Raw genomic sequence first — 21,316 nt, forward strand, 5'->3', positions numbered from 1 at the left:
ACTTAATCCACTACAGTGGGAAAAATCTGCTCTGCGACCTCCACTCCAGCGCTCACAAGACATCACATCTCATTCAGTGCGTTTAAAAACCCCTCAAGTCAAACAGCCAAGTACCTGGAAAATTACCAGAGCGCACATTCAGCGGCACTAGTTGCTGTGTGAAGTGAACACTCGTCTCCTGAATGATGATGGTGTATAAGTCAGCCTTAATCGTCTCAAGAAGGTCTATCCCCCTGCCCTGCTTTTCTCTCAAATGGCTGTTCCTGTCCTCCCATCCCAATCCACTTCTAGCCCTGCGTGCCCCCAGAACACAGCTATTTAACATCACTCCCTCTCCTCGTTTCAGGAGATCTGGACTGCTTGTTCATTATTTTCTGATGCACAGCTACAAAAGGAGGAGCCATTCAAACACACAGATTTTTCTCACCCAAACGAGACCAGCATTTTAAAATGCTACTATTGATTGTACTGAGATTGCAAACTCCCTGGAGCAGGATTGAATTTCGCCCTGCGTTTGTACCATCCGATGGGATCCTGCCTCTTCAATATACTCCTGCAAAATCCCATTCTCAGCAGTGGCCCAAGGTTGGGTTGATCAATATTTGTTTACTCAGCTCAGATCTAATTTTCACATGTGCTCAGTGATCCGTGTCTGCCTGAATCATAGAATACCTCAAGTTGGAAGGGACCTCTAAGAGTGCAACAGAAAAGGCCACTCCTGGATATTGCATGAACCAGGCAGAAACGTGCGCCCTTCCCAGAACAACGGCCTTCAGGAGAAACTCTCGAGGAAGGAAATATGACTCTGTCTTGGGCGAGCATGCCCCAATTATAAACCCTGATGGTTCTGTGGATGCTTTGGGGTGGAAAGGCAACCAAGAATTTGAGCCCTTCTGCGCTCTTCACTTCTAAATGTGGGCACCCGTGGGCTTGTCCAGGACTTTTCTGTTCAGGAAGCATTTTAATTTCTTCCCAAGATCTCATCTCAATCTCCCCTCTTTCAGCCAAAATCCATTCCTCCCCATCCTATCCCTGCACTCCCTGATCAAGAGCCCCTCCCCAGGTCACCTGTAGGCTGCTTTTAAGTACTGGAAGGCTGCTACAAGGAAAGGAATATTGAAGTGCAGCCCCCCCTTCAGCTTGTCAAAGCCAGTCAGCTGGCTTTAAAGCCCAAACACTGCTGTTTTCTTAAAATTTAATTTCTTTCTTTCCATAGTGGCTGCCTGTCTGGAGGAACACCGCTGCCTGCGCTTTAAAACAGAATATCCAGCCTGCAGCAACCTTCAGAACAGATCTGTGAAACTCTCCAACTGACTCTAACAAGCAACGGCAAGACTGTGACAAACCTGCCAGCTTTTTCCTCATGGATTGGATCATCTTCAGGAAGCGCAGGACTGGCATTTAAAACCACAGCCTTTGAAACAGTCCCTTATTTTTGTGATAAAGGTGGTCCTTGGGACAGTGATGAGCGCAGATGCTGTGATGAGTTACTGCAGAGGGGGCTGTGGGATGGAGGTGGGGGCCAGCGACAAGGTTTGGGTTTTATCTTTGGGCAAGAAATGAGGCCAACAAGGAAGGAGCGATTTACTTGTCCCTGTTTTTCTTGTCAGACTCCAGGGTAGATGACTTGCCTGGAACTTTGAGAGAAGAATAACCACTAGGTTTTATCTACATCTCTAGGAACCTGGGCTTCTTTTTTTCTGGGCTGCCCATGTTATTAGTTTATCCAGTTCCTCCCTGCAATAGTTTTGTTCTGCATTGCCCAGACAGATGGGCTTCTTTCTTTCACTATTGTCAGTGGCGACAGAGGCAAATAAATAGGCACTTGCACTCTTCTGCGTGGTTACCTAGAGAGGCTGTTGTTTGCAAACAAAGGCTGTACCAGGACACAAATAGCCTCATTTGGTGTAGCCTGGAGATGTACTTCATTAAAAACGCTGCTGTGGGGTCCCCCACTCTGGCGTCGATGTGAGCACAGCAGCAGTGGCAGCATCCACCAAAGCAGAACGGGTCAAGAATGCTGTAAGATGCTGACATTTCAGGAAAAAAAAAAAAAGGAGAAGCAAAATTTATAGGCTCTCCTCCTCTCTCCTCCCAACCCTCCAATCTATTGTTCCTTCAGATGTTCGAACAAGTAATGGAAAAAATCACTGCTCTGGAGCAGAAGGCAGCTGCCTCTGAACAGCTCTCCTATGTGCAAATACAGCATCCAGCTTTCTCCGTCCTGTGAACAGCCCCAGACAGTTAATACACATCATCTTACAACACAAACAGTACCTGCTTGTGGTTTTACAGGAGCTGCATTCCAGTTTGGGGGATTTCCCTGTGCTCCACAAGGTGAGCGACTGCAGCTGCCAGCTCTCAAAGCCAAGCCCAGCCCTGCCTCCCACAGGGAGGATAACTGCAATTCTGCTGCGATGGAGATGGATCCCTGTCACCCGCGAGAATGCCCTGCGAGCAGGTCCTGCCCCGGAGGGTCGATGGCCGAGGTGTGTCCAGATCCAAGACTGGGCATCACAGTGACAGAAGAGACCAGTGCAGCCATTGTAGACTCCGTCCCTGTTACAAATGAAGGGATTAGTAAAGCTGCAGGGCTGTGCTTGTCCTAGTTTAAGCTGCATTTGAAATCAAATGTAGGATTCCCAGAGATGGGTCATCCAAAAGAAAACTGAGTCTCAGAGCAAGATTTGCCTTGTGGTGGCAAAAGACTGCGTGGTGCTGGTCACAGCAGCCCTTCAGCCCAAAGAGTGCAACAAGGACTTAAGGTTGCAAGGAGGAGAATCGGGACGTTGGAACAGTACAGAGACAGGCTGACAACCATAAACACCTCAGGGACTTCAGAAGAAACACCCGAACAGAAATGCCTCCACAGAACGCAAGGTCATAACCACATGATGATAACAGCCACAATCAGAGCAGTGATGTAGCTTTGCATTTCTGAGCAGCATTCTCTCCTGAGAAGGTCTGAGCTTCCTTAGTTGCCACATGAGCCTCAAGTCTCCATCCCTCTGCCCGCATTTTGCCTGCCAGAACCTCTGTGAGGATTTTGGTCACTGGGTGTTAGTACTCGGATATTTGTTTTAAGAGATGGGCTGCACCATCCCTCCAGGAGTCACACCTGCTGCTCTTGCTGTGCTTGCCTGGCATGTGGGGCATCAGATGTTCTACCTCAGTCAGTGAAAAATGTCCCAGGATAAAAATTCTGTCATTTCCTTTCTGTTTTGCCAGGAACAAAGCAAGCATTTGAAGTGCAGATGACAATGGTGCCACCCCTACAAGAGGGGAGAGACCCCAGGAGGTGCTGAGTGGACTCAGCAGCTGCAGCACAGGGAGCAGGCAAGCAGCGTGGGATGGTACCACTTTTACAGTCTCTAATCTGCCCTTAATTATGACCTTAAGTGATGGCTAATAAAGATGATCCAAAACAAATAAATTGAGCTGCTGCTCTAATTAAGCGGCTTTTGCTGCATACAATGAGCCAGACCCATCTGTGTCACAGTTCAGCAGAAGCCAGGAGGCTTCCACAAGGCTTTCATTTGAATTGCATCTGAACTGCTTCGAGGAGGAGAACTCTGTGCTCACTGTCTTGTTTCCTCCTCTGCCAGCCAGGACACGCTGCTGTCCCCACAGCCACCCCGGGCAGGGGCACCGCCACTGCACTTATTGCATCTGCCTTTACGAGAGAGACTTTCTGTTGCTTATGGGAGGGAAGCAGCAATTCTTTTCCTGGCCAGGTAATACTACAACCATTACTGCGCTTTAACCAGACCCACACAGCAGAGACAAGAAGCGATTAGTGCCAAACGTGCGCTTATTTGATGGATGAAACGAGCTGACAGACTCCCCTTGGCAAATTGCAGCAAAGGGCTTTTCGAATTATCCGTTTCATCTCACGGGTAGGGGCTGACACCTGGGAAGGGCAGACGTGAAGGACAGTGTGTATGGAGAGAGCCCACGCGATGCCTGCCCTGCAGATCTATGGCTTTAATTTCAGGAGCCTGAACTCCCAGCCTGCAGCAAACACCCCCGCAAGCCTCCTCACCCCAGAGGAGCGATGCCCAGGCGCCTCCGCAGGAACCGGCCAGACAGTTTAGGGCTCCCTGTGCACGAGTACAAATTCCTCCCTGAGAAATAATGAGTGTTTGGGAGATAGAGGGGATATTTTTCTTCCCCTCTCTGTATTTTCCATGGAAGAGCGTAGCCTCAGCACCAGATCTTTTACAACCGCAGGTAATATTTTAAAATCCACTCACCACAGGGAAGAGCTGTGATCCTTTTGCAGGAGTCCAACCCAGGGTGTGTATAATGGCTCGTAACATCGTGCCCCAGCGTATCTGAAAAACAGCACCGGCGTTCAGCTCGAGCCTCCTTCACAGCACCAGGACACACCAAGGCCAGCAGTCGGGACCCCAGTAACAAAGTCATTCTCTCCCTAAGCTACTGAAATACCATTTATTGGAGCTAATCCTAGAAGGAAAATGGGGAGATACCATAGAAAACTCACACGTCTGTTCAGATGCGGGGCACTCTGCATTGCGCAGCATCGGTCAGAGCTCGTGTCAGGGCGCAGCACCCTGCATGGATCCTGTCTGTCAGTCCCACCACTGACACTGTGGTCTTCAGAGCTCTGGCGGGATCTTAGTAGAAGAAACTGCCTCTGTTCCTCATTGCAAGTGTCAAACAAAAGGGCAGACACGTGTAAACATGCTGCTTCACTTGAAGAGAAAGACAAGGATGTGCAGGAGGGGCGATTGCTGGGGAAAAGCAGGAGCTGCCCCAACGCAATTGGCCAAAGATCAGCCCATGCCAAGGGGTACACGTGGCAGGAGGTGGCACGGCACCTTTTCAGGCCAAATTCTACAAGGACCGGTCACTGCCAGAGGTACCAGGATCTTCCTCTTAGGATCACATCTGGAACAAAGTCACACCAATTTCGCCAAACCCAAATTTGTTGTTTCATCCCCCCTCCCCCACATGCATTCCCATCTGCCTTCCGGACAGAAAGTTATTCTAAGATGTTTCAGCCCAAGCAGCACATTATGTTATCTGAAAATACTTTTCTCTGAAAGTCATAAGCAAACAGTAATGCAGATTCAGAGCGGGAGATCCCCTGAGGGGAAAGGATGAGCTTGTGGTTAAACCATGGGATGGAGAGTCAGCAGGCTGGGGTTTCTCATCTCCTGGCTCCGAGAGCTTTGACTCACCCTGTGGCCCCTGCACGGTACATCCATCTTTGGTTTCCCCATCTGGAAAACTGGTGGGATGACACGCTGGGACTGCATTTACAGCTGCTGGGATCCACCACGTGCTCCTGCACGGCACACTCGCACTGCAAAAACTGGATCTTCAGGAGGCAAACTGCTCCTCTGCAAAGTTCTCTGCTGGTGTGGTTCACTGGAGCTGCAAAGATCTACTCGGATACTTAAATACTTACCCAGCATTTCAATGTTTACCCACCTACCGAAAGCGTCAGTCAGCACTCAGTACTCTGTCCTCGGGGAAGCACCGCCGTGCTGCGGGGCCAGGCTGTGACAGCAGCAGCCCTGCTGCCTCCCCAGACACCCCAAAGCCCTGAAGCACCCTTTCTTTTTCCCCATCCCCTTTTCCCCATTCATTCCTCTCTCCCCTTCGGCACCTGCTGTCTCCCCCAAGCCTGCCTGCAGCTCAGCCCCAGAGAAGGAGCTTCCTTTACTTACCGCAAAGTCCAGGGCTGAAGATCTTTGCTCCAACACAGCCTTCCTGGAGCATCTCAAAGATCCTTCTTGGCTTTGCCTGGTGTGGCTTTATGAAACACTGCCCTGGCAGAAGGATGGTACATTTTTGCCTCCTGACGGTGCCTGTGTTTCAGGATGGACGTTGTGAGACAAGCCTGCTGGAGAGGAGGTGCTTGGGGATCCCAAGTTGGCAAAGCCCCTGGTCTTGCAGGATGTCCCATCCTCTCCTCTGTAGCCCCCACCAGGTACACGGATCACTGCTAAAGCTCGTGGCGTCTGATGAGTCGCCAGGAATAATCTAGTGCCCTTATACCAGGGAAGAAAATGACATTGCATTCCTTGGGGGACCTTGCACCTGCCCTGCCTGATCTTCTGTCGTCTCCAGGATCTGTTGTCCCCCTACTCCCCTATTTTGGCTCAAATCATCTCCTGCTTGAGCACCCTCTTTGGATCTCTCCTGCCATCCTTGTCCCCTCTGCAAACACTGCTGCCCTTGCCTGGGCTCATTGCGAGGGCAGGAGCCACCAGCCCTCGGCAGCTTCTTGCACCGGAGACAGCCCTGCTCTGGGAGTTTGATGGTACCTCCCTCCAGCCACCCCTCTGCCTGCTCTGCGCTGTCCTCTTACCCCAAAACTCTCCGCAACATGAGGGGCTGTCTCTTTTTGTAGCGTTGGGGCAACATCTCATAACAGCTTAAGCCCTGCTTTCAAATCAGCCCCTAAAATGCTAACGTAGCAAAAAAAAATAAATAATCTATTCCTCCCCCCTTGTGCAGACGACTTCGGGCTCTTCACAGAGGAGAGGGGCTCTGCCTCCCGTTTACAACTGTGGACACCAAGCTTACATGAGTGACTTGCACAAGATCCCCAGGCAGAGCAGCAGCAGAGCTGGAAGATCTCCTAAGACTCAGCGCAGCAAAGTTGCCCAAGAACAGGGCAGACAAACAGACGAACGAGGATTGCGGGAAAGACAGAAGAAAAGAGGAAGGTTAAATCTGGGGTGCAAGGCAGTGTGATGTCCGCTCTCACCCCGCTCCCATATACAGCTTCCAGTATCTGCCAGCCCACCCCACTGGGCAACCCCACCGCAGCGGTGGAGCGTTCCATATTTGCCCTTTCCTTGAGAGGGCAGAGCTCTGCAGAAGGGTTTCCCCCCCAGTTGTTTGCGCTGTGGGAAGGAGATGACAGGCTTAAGACTCACATGGCCCCACATACCTGCACCAAGGAGGAAAATCCATTGAAGGCTTCTGTGATGATTAACATGCACTGGAAGAATAAACACCCCAAAGTGAAGCGCAGCGCAGTAGCCGCTCCTCTCGGCATGCTGGCCCTTTTCCACCAGCTCCCACGGGATGACATCCCAGAGAAGAATCCACACAGCCACACAAACCCAGATGCTGCCTCCGGTTTCACCTGCTTGAGGCTGTGACCCTGTACCTTCGGGAGCACCGGTGTAATCCGAGAGACGGAATGGTGGGAGCTGGAGACATCGAGATTTGGACCCAGGGCAGTGCCTCTGTTGAAAACCCTCCTGCTGATGCAGGGTGGGAGGCAGTGATATTTGTCCCCCTCTCTCGCAAGTCCCAGCGGGTGTCCATCACTGCAGGTCAAATTTTTTTGGTACCTTGGCCTGTCAGAGGTTTTATCAGGAAAGCCATGCTCTTCCTTTCGCTCCTGGTGTGGCAGTGACCGTGCAGAAAGAGTAGAGCGACTAACGAGCTGAATTCTCATTGGGTTAAGAGCAGAGGAGCCACCCTGGGAAGCAACGGGCACTGCAGGTAAAGCAGAGGCTGAAGGCATCTGCTGAAGGCATCCTCTTAGACTTGACAAGACCACCACATTTTAACATCTGCTCGGAAAATACTCAGTGTAAAATCATTTGCATTTCCAAGGTTGCCTGCAAAGAGCACTCGTGCCAGTCTGGAAGCCAAGGAAAGCAAAACACAGAGAGGTTTTGGGCAGGGCTGAGTCCTCCTGTCCTGATCCCGGAGCCCCCCGTGCTGCAGTGATTCATAAAGCGCAGGAGACAGCCTGGCATCACGGGAGGCGATCGCAGCACCCTGCAGCCGGGCAGGGACGGTGGGAACATTCCCCTGCTGAAGGCTCGTCTTCTCCCTTCCCAGTGAAACCCCTCTGGCCCATCCCCTGCATCTTTCAAGGTGGGCATGATGCTTTCATGGCCTTCTTGCATGGAGCCCGTCAAGGCTGAGCCATCTCCTTTGGCTTCACCAGCCCAGGAGATGGGGGTTTTTTTGTGCCTTGATCACAGTTCTGAAGTCTAAGTGCATGAAAATGCCTACTTTCCTCCGCAAAAATATATTGGTGTTCCCAATGGTGTTCAAGGCCACGTTGGATGGGGCTTTGAGCAACCTGATCCAGTGGGAGGTATGGCAGGGAGGATGGAATTAGGTGATCTTTAAGGTCCCTTCCAACCCAAACCAATGAAAAGCAAACCCTACCTCCTTAAGGAAACCGTCTCCTTCTGCTGGGCTGATGCTGCCATCTTCTACCCATCTGGTGCTTTGCTGTCGAGAACTTCCCTGGCCCAGGGATCTGTGCAAGGTAAAGGAGAGAACAACACAGGAATGGGAAGATTAGGCACGGCCACATGGTCCCTCACCGGAGACCGTGGGTGGAGATCCAGGGGCGTCAAGTTGGGGTTGTCAGCTTCAAGCCTTTGCAGCCTGTTTGTGGGTGCGGGTGAGAGGTGCTGAGCTCTGCCGGGCGAAGGGGAAGGAATATGCTCTGTGCAAGGTGTGGAGTTCAAAAGGCGGAGGGGATAAATCACAGAGTTAGTGCGATTGCTGAGCGGACTGTTATTAAACACAGCTTGAGCCACTTACAGTTCTTCCTGAAAAGGCAGAAAAGTCAAATGCTTAATTCAGAGAGAACAGCAGGACCACACAATTTCTCTCCCAACACCCATCCAATAAGGCGTTTTTGGCAGGATTACAGAGTAATTGGTGACCGGCACTAAAGCTATGGCACCAGAGTATGTTGTTGATTGGAAGGTAAGGATACAGACCATTTGTTTTCCAAAACTGCAAGAGACTTTTGTGTCTCTCTTGGGGGCTTTAGTTCTCCTAGAGCCAATGCCTCGCCACCCTCTGATTACTTTTTTCCCCTTCCCTTGGCACCTCTGGCAGAGTGGGATGCTCACAGGAGCTTTTCCAAACAGCAGGCTCTTAAAACCTGTAAAAACTGTTAGAACAAATCTTTTCACATGCCAGCGCCCCACAATGCCTCACCGTGGGTTCCGTTCAGCAGAGGTGGATCCCTCCGTGGGATGACGGATGCTGCAGGTCTTTGTACGCAGATCCCAGAAGGCGTTATACGAGGGTACAGTGGCATTTCTGATCACCTGCGGCACAGCCTTGCTGGTTCTCAGCCACAGGGCACGGCTTCAGCCAGGCTGGGTGGCAGCAGCTCAGAGGGCAGCACATGAAGGGTTACCCCAAACCTGGGCGTTTCAGCCGTCAGAAATGTTGTAGAATCTTGTGTCTTCTGCACACAAGCTGTATTTCAGATTTGCCCCTCGATTTTTACTCTAAGCGGAGAGAAAGTGTGCAGATCCTAGAGGGACAACGACTGCACAGCATCCAGGTGGGACACAGCCAGCAAGAATCATAGAATCACTAGGTTGGAAAAGACCTTCAAGATCATCAAGTCAAACCATCCTTGTCCACTGCTAAAGCGCATTCCTAAGCATTTAATCCACCCATCTTTTAAACCCCTCCAGGGATGGGGGATCCACCACCTCCCTGGGCAGCCTCTGCCTTTCGGTGAATAAATTTTTCCTGATGTCCAATCTGAACCCGCTCTGCTGCAGCTTGAGGCCATTCCCTCTCGTCCTGTCACTTGGGCAAAGAGCCCAGCACCCGCCTCGCTACAACCTCCTTTCAGGCAGTTGTAGACAGTGACAAGGTCCCCCCTCAGCCTCCTCCAGGCCAAACCACCCCAGATCCCTCAGCTGCTCCTCATACATGTGGCAGCACCTGAGTTTCAGCAGTAATAAATTGTCAAGACCTGCAGGAAAAGCAACTCTTACAAACTAAAATTTGTGCTGTATCCATATATGTTTAAAGCTGTTCAACATGGACTTTCTACCAAGAATTTGATATCCCTGATGAAGCCGGTCAGTGCAGAGACACTGTCTAAACCTCAGGCCGGATGCAGCAGTGACTTAATTCCCCATTCCCCTCCCTAGGGAGTGTCCCAGGCAGGTGGTGCTGCATTGCTGTCCCAAAGACAAGCTGCCCGCAGCATCTCTCCTGATGGCACTAGGGCAGCAGCTCTGGTTTGGAGGAGTGAGCTCTGCCCTGGGAGGGAGCTGCAGCGCGGGATGTCTGCCCCTCACTGGGTTTTCAGTAGCAGCTGAAATGCGGAGTTCTCTGCTCCTCTGGAATACAGAAACATCACCAGACCGAGCCCTGGAGATTAAGCACCTTTCTGATGCTCATACGGAGAGACAACAGCAGAGGTGGGGACAGCCTGCAGAAATCATGTCTACACCTCGACTCGTGCAATCCTCCTCCCCCGGCCCCGCAGCGGAGGCAATTACACGGTCTGTCTGAACAGTACAGAAATGACATTTTCTCTACAGCCTGGAGTTAATGTACTTCTGCTTGTACAGCCAGGCAGCAAACGCAAATCCTTGTTTAGCAGATCATTTCACTTTGCAGCATCAAAGCTGGGTTCTGGGGCAGAGCCCGCGCCTCGGTTCAGCTCAGCCCGGGCAGGGGACAGACCTTTCCAGAGGTACCTCTTGAACAGCTGCGGTCCCCAGCGCACACCCCAGGGCAAGGGGGATCCTTGTGGCCTGGAAACTTATCCTCCCTTTCAGAAATCAATGACATTTTCCTGCTGTGCTGTACACATTGTAAACAGACAGGGTTGGGTCACTGGCTCCAACTTCCCACTTGCTGTAAATAAGGTAAAGAAACTCCAGCCTGAGACGAGCTGCGCTTCTCCGAGCTTTTGCGCCGCGTGGTCTCAGGTGACAGCAGCAGCTGGAAGTCCCCCAGGTGCGAGCTGGCTCCGAAGAGCAGCACAAGCCACAGCGGGAACTACAGCCAGAGCAGAGAAGAGGCGAAGCAGCTCACAGCGTGGACACCCCTCGAGGCAGCTCTGCAGGGGTGCACTCGATAAAGCTCCTGCCTTGGGACAAACCTGTGCAACACTGTTGACCGCTTTGAAGGCTTTGCTGCCCTTTGGGAGAAGGTTAACCTGTTGGGCTCCGCTTGCCCAGATGCAGCTGACCACCACCTCTCCAGGCAGCAAAGTGCATGCAGAGGAGGTGTGGGTGGGACAGGGCCTTGGCTTGTTGCGCTTTTAAGCACGTTCAGTATGCTCTCCGAGAGCTGTTGCTGAAGTAAAACAGCTCAGACCAGAGCTTTTCATACCTGAATGTTTGATATCTGCAGCTCTTCAGCCCTCCTCAGCACGCAAGCGCTGCCTCGAGATGAGGTGCAAGATCTCCACAGTCTTCTTCCGTCTCTCCCAGGTTGGCGTGTGAGGGTGGGATTGTAGGGATGGGTTCTGCCAAAAGAAAAATCCCACCAACCTGCTGCCTCTGCAGACCGTGCCGAGTTGATGACTGCTTTTTCTTCCCCTACTCCCTCCTGCATTCCCCAGTATTGCCAGGAGGGAAACACTGATCTCCATGTTGCAGCACTCTTCAAAGCTGGAGAGGTAAGCACGAAGCAAAATTCCTCAGTATTGTTTTAGCAAAGCCCTTTTTTTGTAGCTAGAAATGTGCTTTTGTGTGCAGTTGGGCCCCTGGCACAGAAGCCTCCAGAGTCCTATTTCTCTAAGAAACAAAAATATTAAATCAAGAAATCCTGTTTTCATTTCACCCTTTTTAATTTTCTTTCATTGTGTTTGAGCCAGGGAGCCGTTAACTCCCAGCTCAGTGCTGCAAGGCCGGAATTGCGATGTGCTGAACAGCAAAGTCATATTAAAACCGCTCACTCCCATACTGAAGAGTTTGTGTTCTTAAAGAATGATGTGTTGGGATAATATTTTAGAAGTGGATTAGTGGATACTGATGTACTTTCATTTGCATTCTGCCCCCAAGCATCTCTGAAAGCATTCAAAACACTTCTTTTTCTTCTCATTTGATGGTATTTTAATCCTTAAATAATGTCTCAGCTCCCCAGAATTATTAATGTAGCCACCATCTGGCACATTCAGGGATGTAAGGCAAAGGAATACCCAGGAGCTGGTCTGATCCCAAGTTATTTCAGTCCCAGCAGCGGTTGCTGGTGATTGAAAGCCCAGACAGGAGTAGTACTTGGTAATCCTTGGGGGTCCCTTCCAACTCAGGACACTCTTTGTTACCTCTCCCACACATCCTCCTTCTGCTGCTCCCTTTCCTGATGGTCAGAGCCACAGACGCCTAAGGCTTTGCGCTTGCAGGCAAACAAAGCCTTCAGCCACATGCTCCAGTGCAAGTCCAACAAAGGTCATCATATCCATGAAGCACATTCACCCTCTCGTAGGACTCAGCCAGAGGAGACCCTCCAGGCTCCCACGCTAACACCAGACAAGTCAAGTGGGTCCGGGACACAACTTGGTTATGGTGCCTTAAGAAGTTGTGGCTGTCAGCTGGGCAGGGGGAGCTGCCAATGGCCACAGCCTTGTAGCCTTTCTGGACACCACCACCACCTGGAAAGCCTCCTGCCAAGGCTCAGAGCAATGCAGACCAAGCGAGAGAGGGGAACCTTTGCAGCCACTGCCCAGCTGACGTGGCTGATGCTTCGCTTTGTGCCTTCACATGGCCCTGGAGACCCTTATGTGCTGTCCGGGATCCGCGGCATGCCTGTACTCATGTGTTGTGTGGTAACTCTGAGGGTTCCCCAGCATCAACCTTACCTCGTGAACGTCCTGTATCGCCACAGCTGCAGGAACGGCAATTTTGGCCACATTGCCTGGCCTCTCAAAGTCTTGAATAAATTTACACAGTGTTCAAAATCTGCCCCAACATTTCTCTGTGGCAGAGGGTCACATATGTAGTCCAGACACGAGTTGATTTCTGACACAGCTTGTCCAACCCCATCAGTATCAGCCACTTACCGCTTCTTGGCAACAGCCTTATCCTGTGTTGGCTGTGGTTATCCATTAGGAAACAGGGGAAAGTTGCTCGCTTCCAGCTTCTATTTACATAGTTTGAGCTGTACAAACAGCAGCTGAGGCTAATTGAGGTCCCAGCAATCCCACTTTGGGAGCCACCACCAGAGGACATCAGAGTAGTGCCCACCAGGCGTCTGAGGAGCAGCTTCACTGAAAGGTCTAATCTGTAATGAGGAACAAAATGAGAAGGACACAGGTGGAAGGATAAAGGCCTGCACATATGCTTTGGGCCAGGGATGAATTCACAAGTCGCTGGTCCGTCCTGCCTCCAGCAGTGACCATTAAAGAAGGGAGACTGTTCTCCATTCCCAGGTGTCTCTACCTCAGCAGAAGGAGAACGCTCGTCACTCTATGTCAGTCCAGCTTGGTCCCAGGAGGGGCGATTACAGATATCGCTGCCTTCCTAAGCATCACTGCAAACAAAAGGAACCCGAAGCTCTGGTAACAAGCTGGCTACGCTCTTTGAAGCTTAAGGAGAGAGGCTTGAACAACAACAGACTGTGAAGACACGAGAGTCAAACCATTTCATCTGACAATACTTAAATTTGTCTGTGCTGTGCCCTGCTGTTCCAGCTTCCAGCATTGCACAAAGTCTGGCTACACAAAGCTGCTTCAATGTTGTCTCCGATTGCAAAGTGCTTCCTTTGCTGCAATCCTGGCTCTCTCAGCGAGCCTTTATTGCAGTAGCAACTCCAGTCCTGCTTTGCGGTGCCTGAGACCCTGGAGGAAGTTATTTAACTCTCATCCAGCCTTTAAAGGCTTTGCAAATTCATCATGTTATGCACAGCTTCTCATTGCAGAAGAAAAGGAGTGGTTTTTTTTAGCTTATTTCACTGGTAATAGCAGAAAATGATCTATAGCAGCAAAGAATTTACCCAAATAAGCTGTGAGCTGTAGCTGTCCTGTAGATAACATCCAGCTCATTTTTAGTGTCCCGGAAGCACCCTGCAAGCATCCACTATTGGAGCACCATTGTGCTTTAGGTAAATGTGCTACTTAAAGATAGCAGTCCTCAAAGACTGCTGAACAATGGTTTCATTTTATACATTCAAGCTGTCCTCTGAATTATTGATGACACCTGAAGCCAATAGCCCGGTGGTGGAAGAGCAGGACTCTTCCCCCATTGCACCCACTGAGCTTACAGAAGCGCCTAAGGAATTTAAGTCATACGTCACACCTATATTACTGCATTTATTAGCTTTCCATCAGTTCACTTCATTGAAAGAGCATCTTTAGTATCTTCATGTTGCCCCACAGGGAGGTCCACAATTTAGTTATATTCTATAGATACAGAAAACCTAACCAAACTGATTTTAAGTCTACCTGACAATGCTTTTTTGTATTACTTCTATCACAGAAAGCCCTAAAGGAGTAAGTTGCTCACTGCTAAGCAGCACTTACCTCTTTCACACTTTTTTTGATCTTTTTTTCCCCAAATAGGAGAGTCCACAGGCCCCCAGCAACCCCATACCCTACAGCCTTACCTGCTCAACAAGATAGGAGCCTTTTAAAGTCTTCTGCTTTTCATTCACAAAGAGTTATTTTTAGACAAAATAACAAAAGCACTCTTTACTCTTAGGGCTGTTAAACTCATTTCAGGCTTTAGCCTCTACTTCATAACCTGATGCCCAGCTTCAGCAACTGCTTCACTCAAACACTCCCTCATCATCAGCCCCAAAAGAGAACTCTCCTGCTCTGTTGCTCTGCAAGGCCCCTCTGCAGCTTTCGGTGCCTTAATAAGCTCTGGTGGCCCTAACTGGCCTCACCTGAGCATCCCCACCCATGGGCCTGGGACCTATATAAGCTCAGCCTTAAGGTTTTGCTTCTTTTTCAAGTAGTGGTGGCCCTGCAGAGGTATCTGGTCTGGATCTGGGGGCTTTCAGTGCTCTTTTCTCTAGGTCCTCCAGCTCCTAAATGTAGCTAAAGTCTCCTTTACTGCTTATTTTTATATCTTAGTGTTAAGAACTGATCAATTGTTGTTCTTGTTGAAGGTTTCCCCCACCATCCAGATGGTTCCTGTGTGACATCTTTCATGGAGCAAAGCTGTTTTGTTGTCCCAGTGTCTTCCCTGTGCAGCATGAACTGTGGTGGTGCTGGACTTTCCCCTGCTTTAGCTCTGTGGGGCCTGCTGCCCTTCCCCACTCCCGTCTGGGTGGGGGAAGACATCTCTGGGACTCATCTCCTGTGAGATATTCCACAGCCTGTTCCTGGCACCCCCTGCAGAAACACCCAGAGGCTGCGAGAAGGTGTTGCATCCCACCCAGGCTTTATTCAGCTGAGCTTATGGGCATCAATAAGCTGGTCAGGTGGAATGATGGCATCTACTACTGCTCGCTGAGTAGTTTGTTGACTTCTTGATAGAGGGTCATCAGCCTCATGCTGGTGTGGGAGAGGACCGTGCTGTTGGCCAGGGCGTATCACACCCCTGCTGGCTAGAGTTAAGCGAGGAGAGAAAAACTGCCGCTGTTTGTAGGGTCTTGTCTTTTTTGGTAACCACAAAACACTTCTTCAGCTCTTCAAAATGTCTGGAGTTTTAATACTTACAATCAGCAAAAATTGGAGTGGAATGTCAACGGAGCACAGCTTTCAAAAACTCGTTTTCTTTTTCCTTTCAAGCTGACAATAGGATTTTAAGAAAAACTTTGAATAATGGATACACTTTTGAATAATGGATGCTTCACAGCCGAAATCCCTTGACTTTTCTCTCTGTGCCTGAATGAGAAGCCTTTTAATTGCACAACACGTGGAGAGGAGGTACAAACCACTTTGTGTCTCACGCTGCTGATTAACTGATGCGTACGCTCCCATTAAACATTCAGAGGTGGGTAAGTGTATCCCAGCCCGAAGCTGTATGTAATGCACGTTGGGTTTTTATCAGCTAAGAATCTTGCATGAGATGTTTTGCATATTTCCTTGTCTCTGTCATGGCTGCTTGTAGCAATTTTTCTCTTTTTTGTGTGTGTTTCGGATCTTTCCTGCTTCTAGGGCGCTGTTCCACACAAGGAGCCTGCCCCTCACTCGTGCTTGCAGCTCGTGCAATGTGGTGTAAGGTCACCTTGTGAAGTGACGAAGCCTCCTGAACTTTCAACACAGAACAAACTTTTAAATAGAGTTTTCTAAAATAGCAGTGCTCGTTGCAAGGGCTTTGACGGCTGCTTGGGGTGGAAGAGTTGCCCTGAGTGCCGTGCTGTGATGCGATGGTGAATCTGCCACACATGGAGAGGCCCAAGCTCCCTGCAAACTGGGTGTGGGGAGGGGAATCGGCAAGCACAGAGGTGCTGTGGGTCTTCCCCGCACCTATTCTAGCATGCTGCTGTCTGTCCCTGGCTCTTCTTCAAGGTAATTCAGCTGTCATGAAAGTTTAACTCTGCTGAGGAAGGGAAAAGACAAGTCGCTGTGGCCCTGAAAAATGTAAAGAGTAGTGTTGGGGTCAGTGGCTTTTCTGTGCTCAGGCTTTGTCCTCAGTTTCCCCGGTCCCTGGTGAGGTGCCCAGCGCTTTGAGCGAACCCAGATGGGCTCAGCCAAGTGAAACTCTGCTGCGTTAGTACTTCTCTAACTTTTTTCTGCACAAAACCCCCTTAAAACAAAAAGTTATGATCCCATCGGGTCCTTAGTTTTCTTTCCAAGCACAAATTCAGCCCAGGGACCAAGCCTCAATGAATCAACACTGCTGGAGTCCAGCTGTGTCCTGCTCCCAGCCTTCTGCATCCTGGCTGCGGGGAGCTGCAGGCTCAGCTTATGGAGAGAAATCCCAGGAGCCTGGAGCAGTTTTAACTCAGCGTTAGACCATAGAAGCACCTCTGGAGGCAGCTGGTTGGGATGGCAGGGGGTCCCCTGGACTCCCTCCTATCAGACTTTTCTCCTTCCCATAGAGGTTTCTGGCGATCCTTGCCCCCGCACGCTGTGGGAGGCTGCTGGGTGGGTTTCTGGCTTCAAACAGGGCTCGTTCTCTCTCATTTTTGCAGCTTCTTGCTTTAGAGAACAGCTGCAATTTAGTTTTATTTTGCAAAACTTGACGTGACTTGAGACTGTGATTTACTGGCCTTGAAGGCTGTGGTATATGTAACCGTGGAGGGCATAAGTGGCTTTTCATGGTAGAGGAGTCATAAATTGAGATGAGAGAAAAATGAGGGAAACGTTGCTGTCCAACTTTACAAGGTAGCACTGAGAACAGACCACAGCAAAGCCATCTGTAACTGTCAAGGGTCTTTATTGTCTCTGATTGCATGTAATAAAGCTCCTGAAAGAGACCTGTGGTCTCAAATATGGAGGCAACAAATGTTCAAGTGTCTGAAATGACACAAGATGGCAATCTTTTCTAAAGGACTCCCTGGAATATCTCTGGGCTAAAGATTTCCGAGCTCCCAGCTTTCTTTGCTCTGGCACCTGCTGGAGGCCATGCAGCTCACTGCCTCTGTAACCCACTGGTAAAGGAGGTGGGAGGCATGTGGGATGAGGTGGAGATCTGAGGGCATCAGCAGAAGCAGAGATAGTGGCCCCTGCCGCATGGTCTGATCCTGACACGAGCTCAGCATCCCTCCCCTCCTCGTTCATGGCACCTACGCCACGGGATGCAGCACTGTAGCTCGTGGTGCTTCTTTCAGGGCTTGTTTTAGCATCTACACCCACCTCTTTGCCTTCCGTCCCCCCTGCATTTCCCTGCAGACAGAGATCCCAAGGGATGTTTCCTATAGCAAGGAGATTTTAGACAAGGAAGAATAACTTTGTGTCATGTTTCTTTGCTCAATGCCACAAGAATAGCTTTTGGAATTTGTCTCACTTAAAAATGAATTCTCCATGGTTGAGCAGGAAGTGGTGTGAGATGGGTGGAGGAATTACCTCTGCGTGCTTTTCATCGCTTGCTTGGTGAATATTTCCAGGCCTCTTGGTTTTATATGTTAATTTTCAGCTTAAAGGTTGTAATGCGTTGCAGCGTGGCAAGGCAACAGGGGCGATGTGACAGTTTCCAGGCTACTCGTGCTTGTTTTATCTGCAAACGGTTGAATTTGCAATGCGTAATGATCTCTGTAAGGCAGTTAGCGGTGAGATAAACATCAATTTAATGGCTGGGAAAACATAAACGGTGTTGCACAGAAAAACAAGAGGACCTGAATACAGAGAACTCTCTGACCTCCTCAGCACAAGTGGGTTTTGCTGTCATGTCTGTGTTGGCCCAATCCTCTCCAGTGGTGGGTCGAGCCAGGTGAGGTGCCAGGGCAGAGCCTGCCATGATGGGATGTAGAAGCAGCACCACCTTCCCTGTAGGGGTGGGAGATGCAATAGCAAGGACTTAGTATTCACAGCCAAGAGTCAAGAGGTTTTGCTCAAGTGGGAATGAAGTAAGGCAAAGACTTCAGAGGTTTTTGGGCTTGGTTTGTGCTAGCAGCTCGTGCAGAAGGCTGGAGGTGCCTTTTTGTTGCAGCCAGACCGGGGACTTGCACAGCTTTTTACACAGATGTGCTTTGATTTCCACAAATAATCGCTTTTTGCAGCTCTGCTTTTTCATAGGTTACGGCATGAGGTGTAAAATGCTTTTTCTTAATTTTTTGGGTGCTGAATGTCTTTGGGATGCGATTAATACTTTTGCCTAGGTCTCAAACAATTAATAGGTGCATCTGGATGTTGCTGAATGTGTCCCTGTGTGGTGGTGGGAGGGATGGCTCAGTCCCTTGAAGCTCGAAACAATCTCATGTGTGGAAGAAAGGTGGTAAACCATAGAGAAAGCTTAAGCATACTTAAGCATATATGGGGAAATGTGTAGCGGTGCCACGCAGGCCGGGTCAAATCCACACGATGGTGCTAATGCAGTGGCTGCAGGTGGGAGCAGATATCTCAGCTGCTTTAGGGGCCACCATCACCTTCCTCCCTGGGGTCATCCCTGGCCTGGGAAGGACCCAGATGCCCCCCAGCTGGAGCAGGGGCTCTTACTGCTGCTTCCCTGAAAGCCTGTCAGGAGTGATTAAGCTAATTATTTAATTAGCTGCCATGGAGACTGATGGAGGATGAGGTCTCTCCCCATGCTGGTTCTCAGCCTGCCCGAGCCCCCGGGGTTTACTGGGTGGTTTTCATGTTTGTGGCCCATGCGTGACATCCCACACTCCATCTAATGTCTTGAATGCTAGCAGAGTATTCAGGGCTGATGTTGTCACTCTAAAGAATATCTAAGATGGGTTTTCTTGTTTTATGCAGCTCATTTACTACTTGCGCTTCCACCTTGCAGATGTGAGGAGAGATGAGCTGGTTTCAATTCCTTCTCTTTCCTGTAACCAGCCTTTTCGAACTCTTCTGTGTTGAGACCTGGTGCTTAAGACATCTCTGCAAAAAGTGTACGTGAGTATATTTCACACTTCTAGGAGGCTAAAGCTCAGAGATTAATAAAACTTCCTATTGATGTCATTAAAAAAAAAATCTCAGAACCAATTAGAGACAACATAAATCACCTAAAAATAGTTTCAGGTGGTGAAGCCACCTGGATATCTTGTCTTAGGTTACAAAGACTTCTGATGAGGCTTGGCTACTTATTCTCCCCCATTGGGTTTGTGGGGGTAGACTGGGGCTGGCTGCGAGCAGAGCCCCAACATGCCATGCCGGCACCCAGAGGGCATGAAGAAAAATGTTTTCCACCTAATCTTGTTACTGTGACAACAGCAGTGAAACCTTTTAAAGTGAAAAAATATGATTTTTAAAGGGATATTGCTGTTTCTCCAGCTTTCTGACAAATGTTCAGTAGTGCTGCATGCGCCGCAGCCGCCCTGTGTGCTCTGTGGGTCCCAGGCACAGGGCTTGGGCTTCCAAGAAAGCTATGAATCTTTTAAACTAGAAATTTCTTGGTGAGAAGCAATGTAGTTAAAGAGTTACCCTTTTCTTTTGCTCTTTCTAGCCCATCTGGTTGTTTTATCTCTGTCTTTTCTCCCTTGACTTCTCATTTCCCAGCTCCTTCCCCTGGATCTCTCCTCTTTGAACACGTTTTTCTGCTTTTTCTTTTACCTCGGTGTTCTCCAGCTGTCCGTTTTTAAGCTGCTTTTACTCCAAGTTTGATGTTGCTGGTAGTGTTTCTTGCATCTCCTTCCCTAGCACGGACCAGTACAGAATTTCCACTCATCTCGAACACAAGCACCACAAGTTGCAGATGCTTTTACGCAAGCTCCTGAGTCTCCCTCACAAGATGAATCCCCTGGGTTAGATTAGGCTGGCAACAGCAGCCAGAGAAGATGGGCTGCTCTCAACCTCTTCATCAACTCCATCTCAAAGGTCTTTTCCAACCAAATGGTTCTGTAATTCCAAAACTATTAGCCAGCAGCCAAGTGGAAGCTTGAAATGTATTTACATATTAAAGAAGAGGGATGCTTATGGTCTCTAGGGATTTTTCCTAGCTTTCCAGGGAGGTCTGACTTGCCCATAGCAGACCTTTCACTTTGTTCAGAGCCTCCAGAGTTTTGAGGGGCAGCTGTGAAACAGATAGGAGATGTTTAATTCTGTTTGGCTTGGCAGCATGAGGACAACGCTTCTGGTCTGTTTCTTCCAGTTGTCGCTCAGTACGGCTGAGTGCTAGGGATATTTTTTTTCACTTGAAACCTTAAATTCTGCAGAGACAGAGTGCTTATTTCTTAGCATCACCAGGGAAAATCTCTTCCTCTCCCAGTAGGGTGGAAATTTCAAGCTCTGAAGCTATAATATATGTAGTCTTCCAACATCATTAAAATAGGGTTTTTCTGACAATGCGATGCAAAGCATACAATGCTGCCTCTGAATCCCAAATCAATTGGTGTTGTGGTGTCACAGTGGAGGTAATTTAGAGGTGCTCATGCAAGGCCAAGGAAAGCTGGGACTGCGAGAGTGTGAAAAAAGCAAAAAAAGAAGGGGGAAAAAAAAAAAAGCTCTTTTTCTGCCAGTCATCCCACGCTCCTCCGTGCTGCCCTAGGGCTGAAATCTGGCTGCTCATACTCAGCAAATGGAGGCTTCAGGGGTTAGGAAGCAGTGCACGTTTTCCCTGGGAGAAGGGAGAGAAGATAGCGTGTCACTAAGCAGTTGGGTGGAAGAGGTTTGCATTTATATCTAGTTTTACTGCTTTTTTTTCTTTTTTTTTTTTTTTCCCTAATCTACTTTTTTTTCAGTTTTTAAGGCGCTTAGGGGAGTTTGGGAGAGGGTCTCCAGGCAGGAATCCCCAGTCACTTGTCGAAAGAGGCTGTTATTGTGCTATAGGGGCTTAGGTGTGTGGGTGCTTGGGTGGACCCTGCCCAAATCCTGCCCTGGACAGCAGCCGGGGGATGGATGTTGTTTGCTTGAGCTACAGCTGGGTCTGGATTCATCAAACAACTCATCCAGTAAGTTTTGTTTATTTTTGTTAGGAAATCATAGAGTGGTTTGGGTTGGAAGGGACCTTACAAGATCATCCAGTTCCAAGCCCCCTGCTATGGGCAGGGACACTTTCTTCTTCGTTGTACACACATTGGAGCTGCAGCTGCTATGCAG

The sequence above is a fragment of the Cuculus canorus genome, chromosome 8, assembly GCF_017976375.1.
Source record: "Cuculus canorus isolate bCucCan1 chromosome 8, bCucCan1.pri, whole genome shotgun sequence".
NCBI classification, from domain to species: Eukaryota; Metazoa; Chordata; class Aves; order Cuculiformes; family Cuculidae; genus Cuculus; species Cuculus canorus.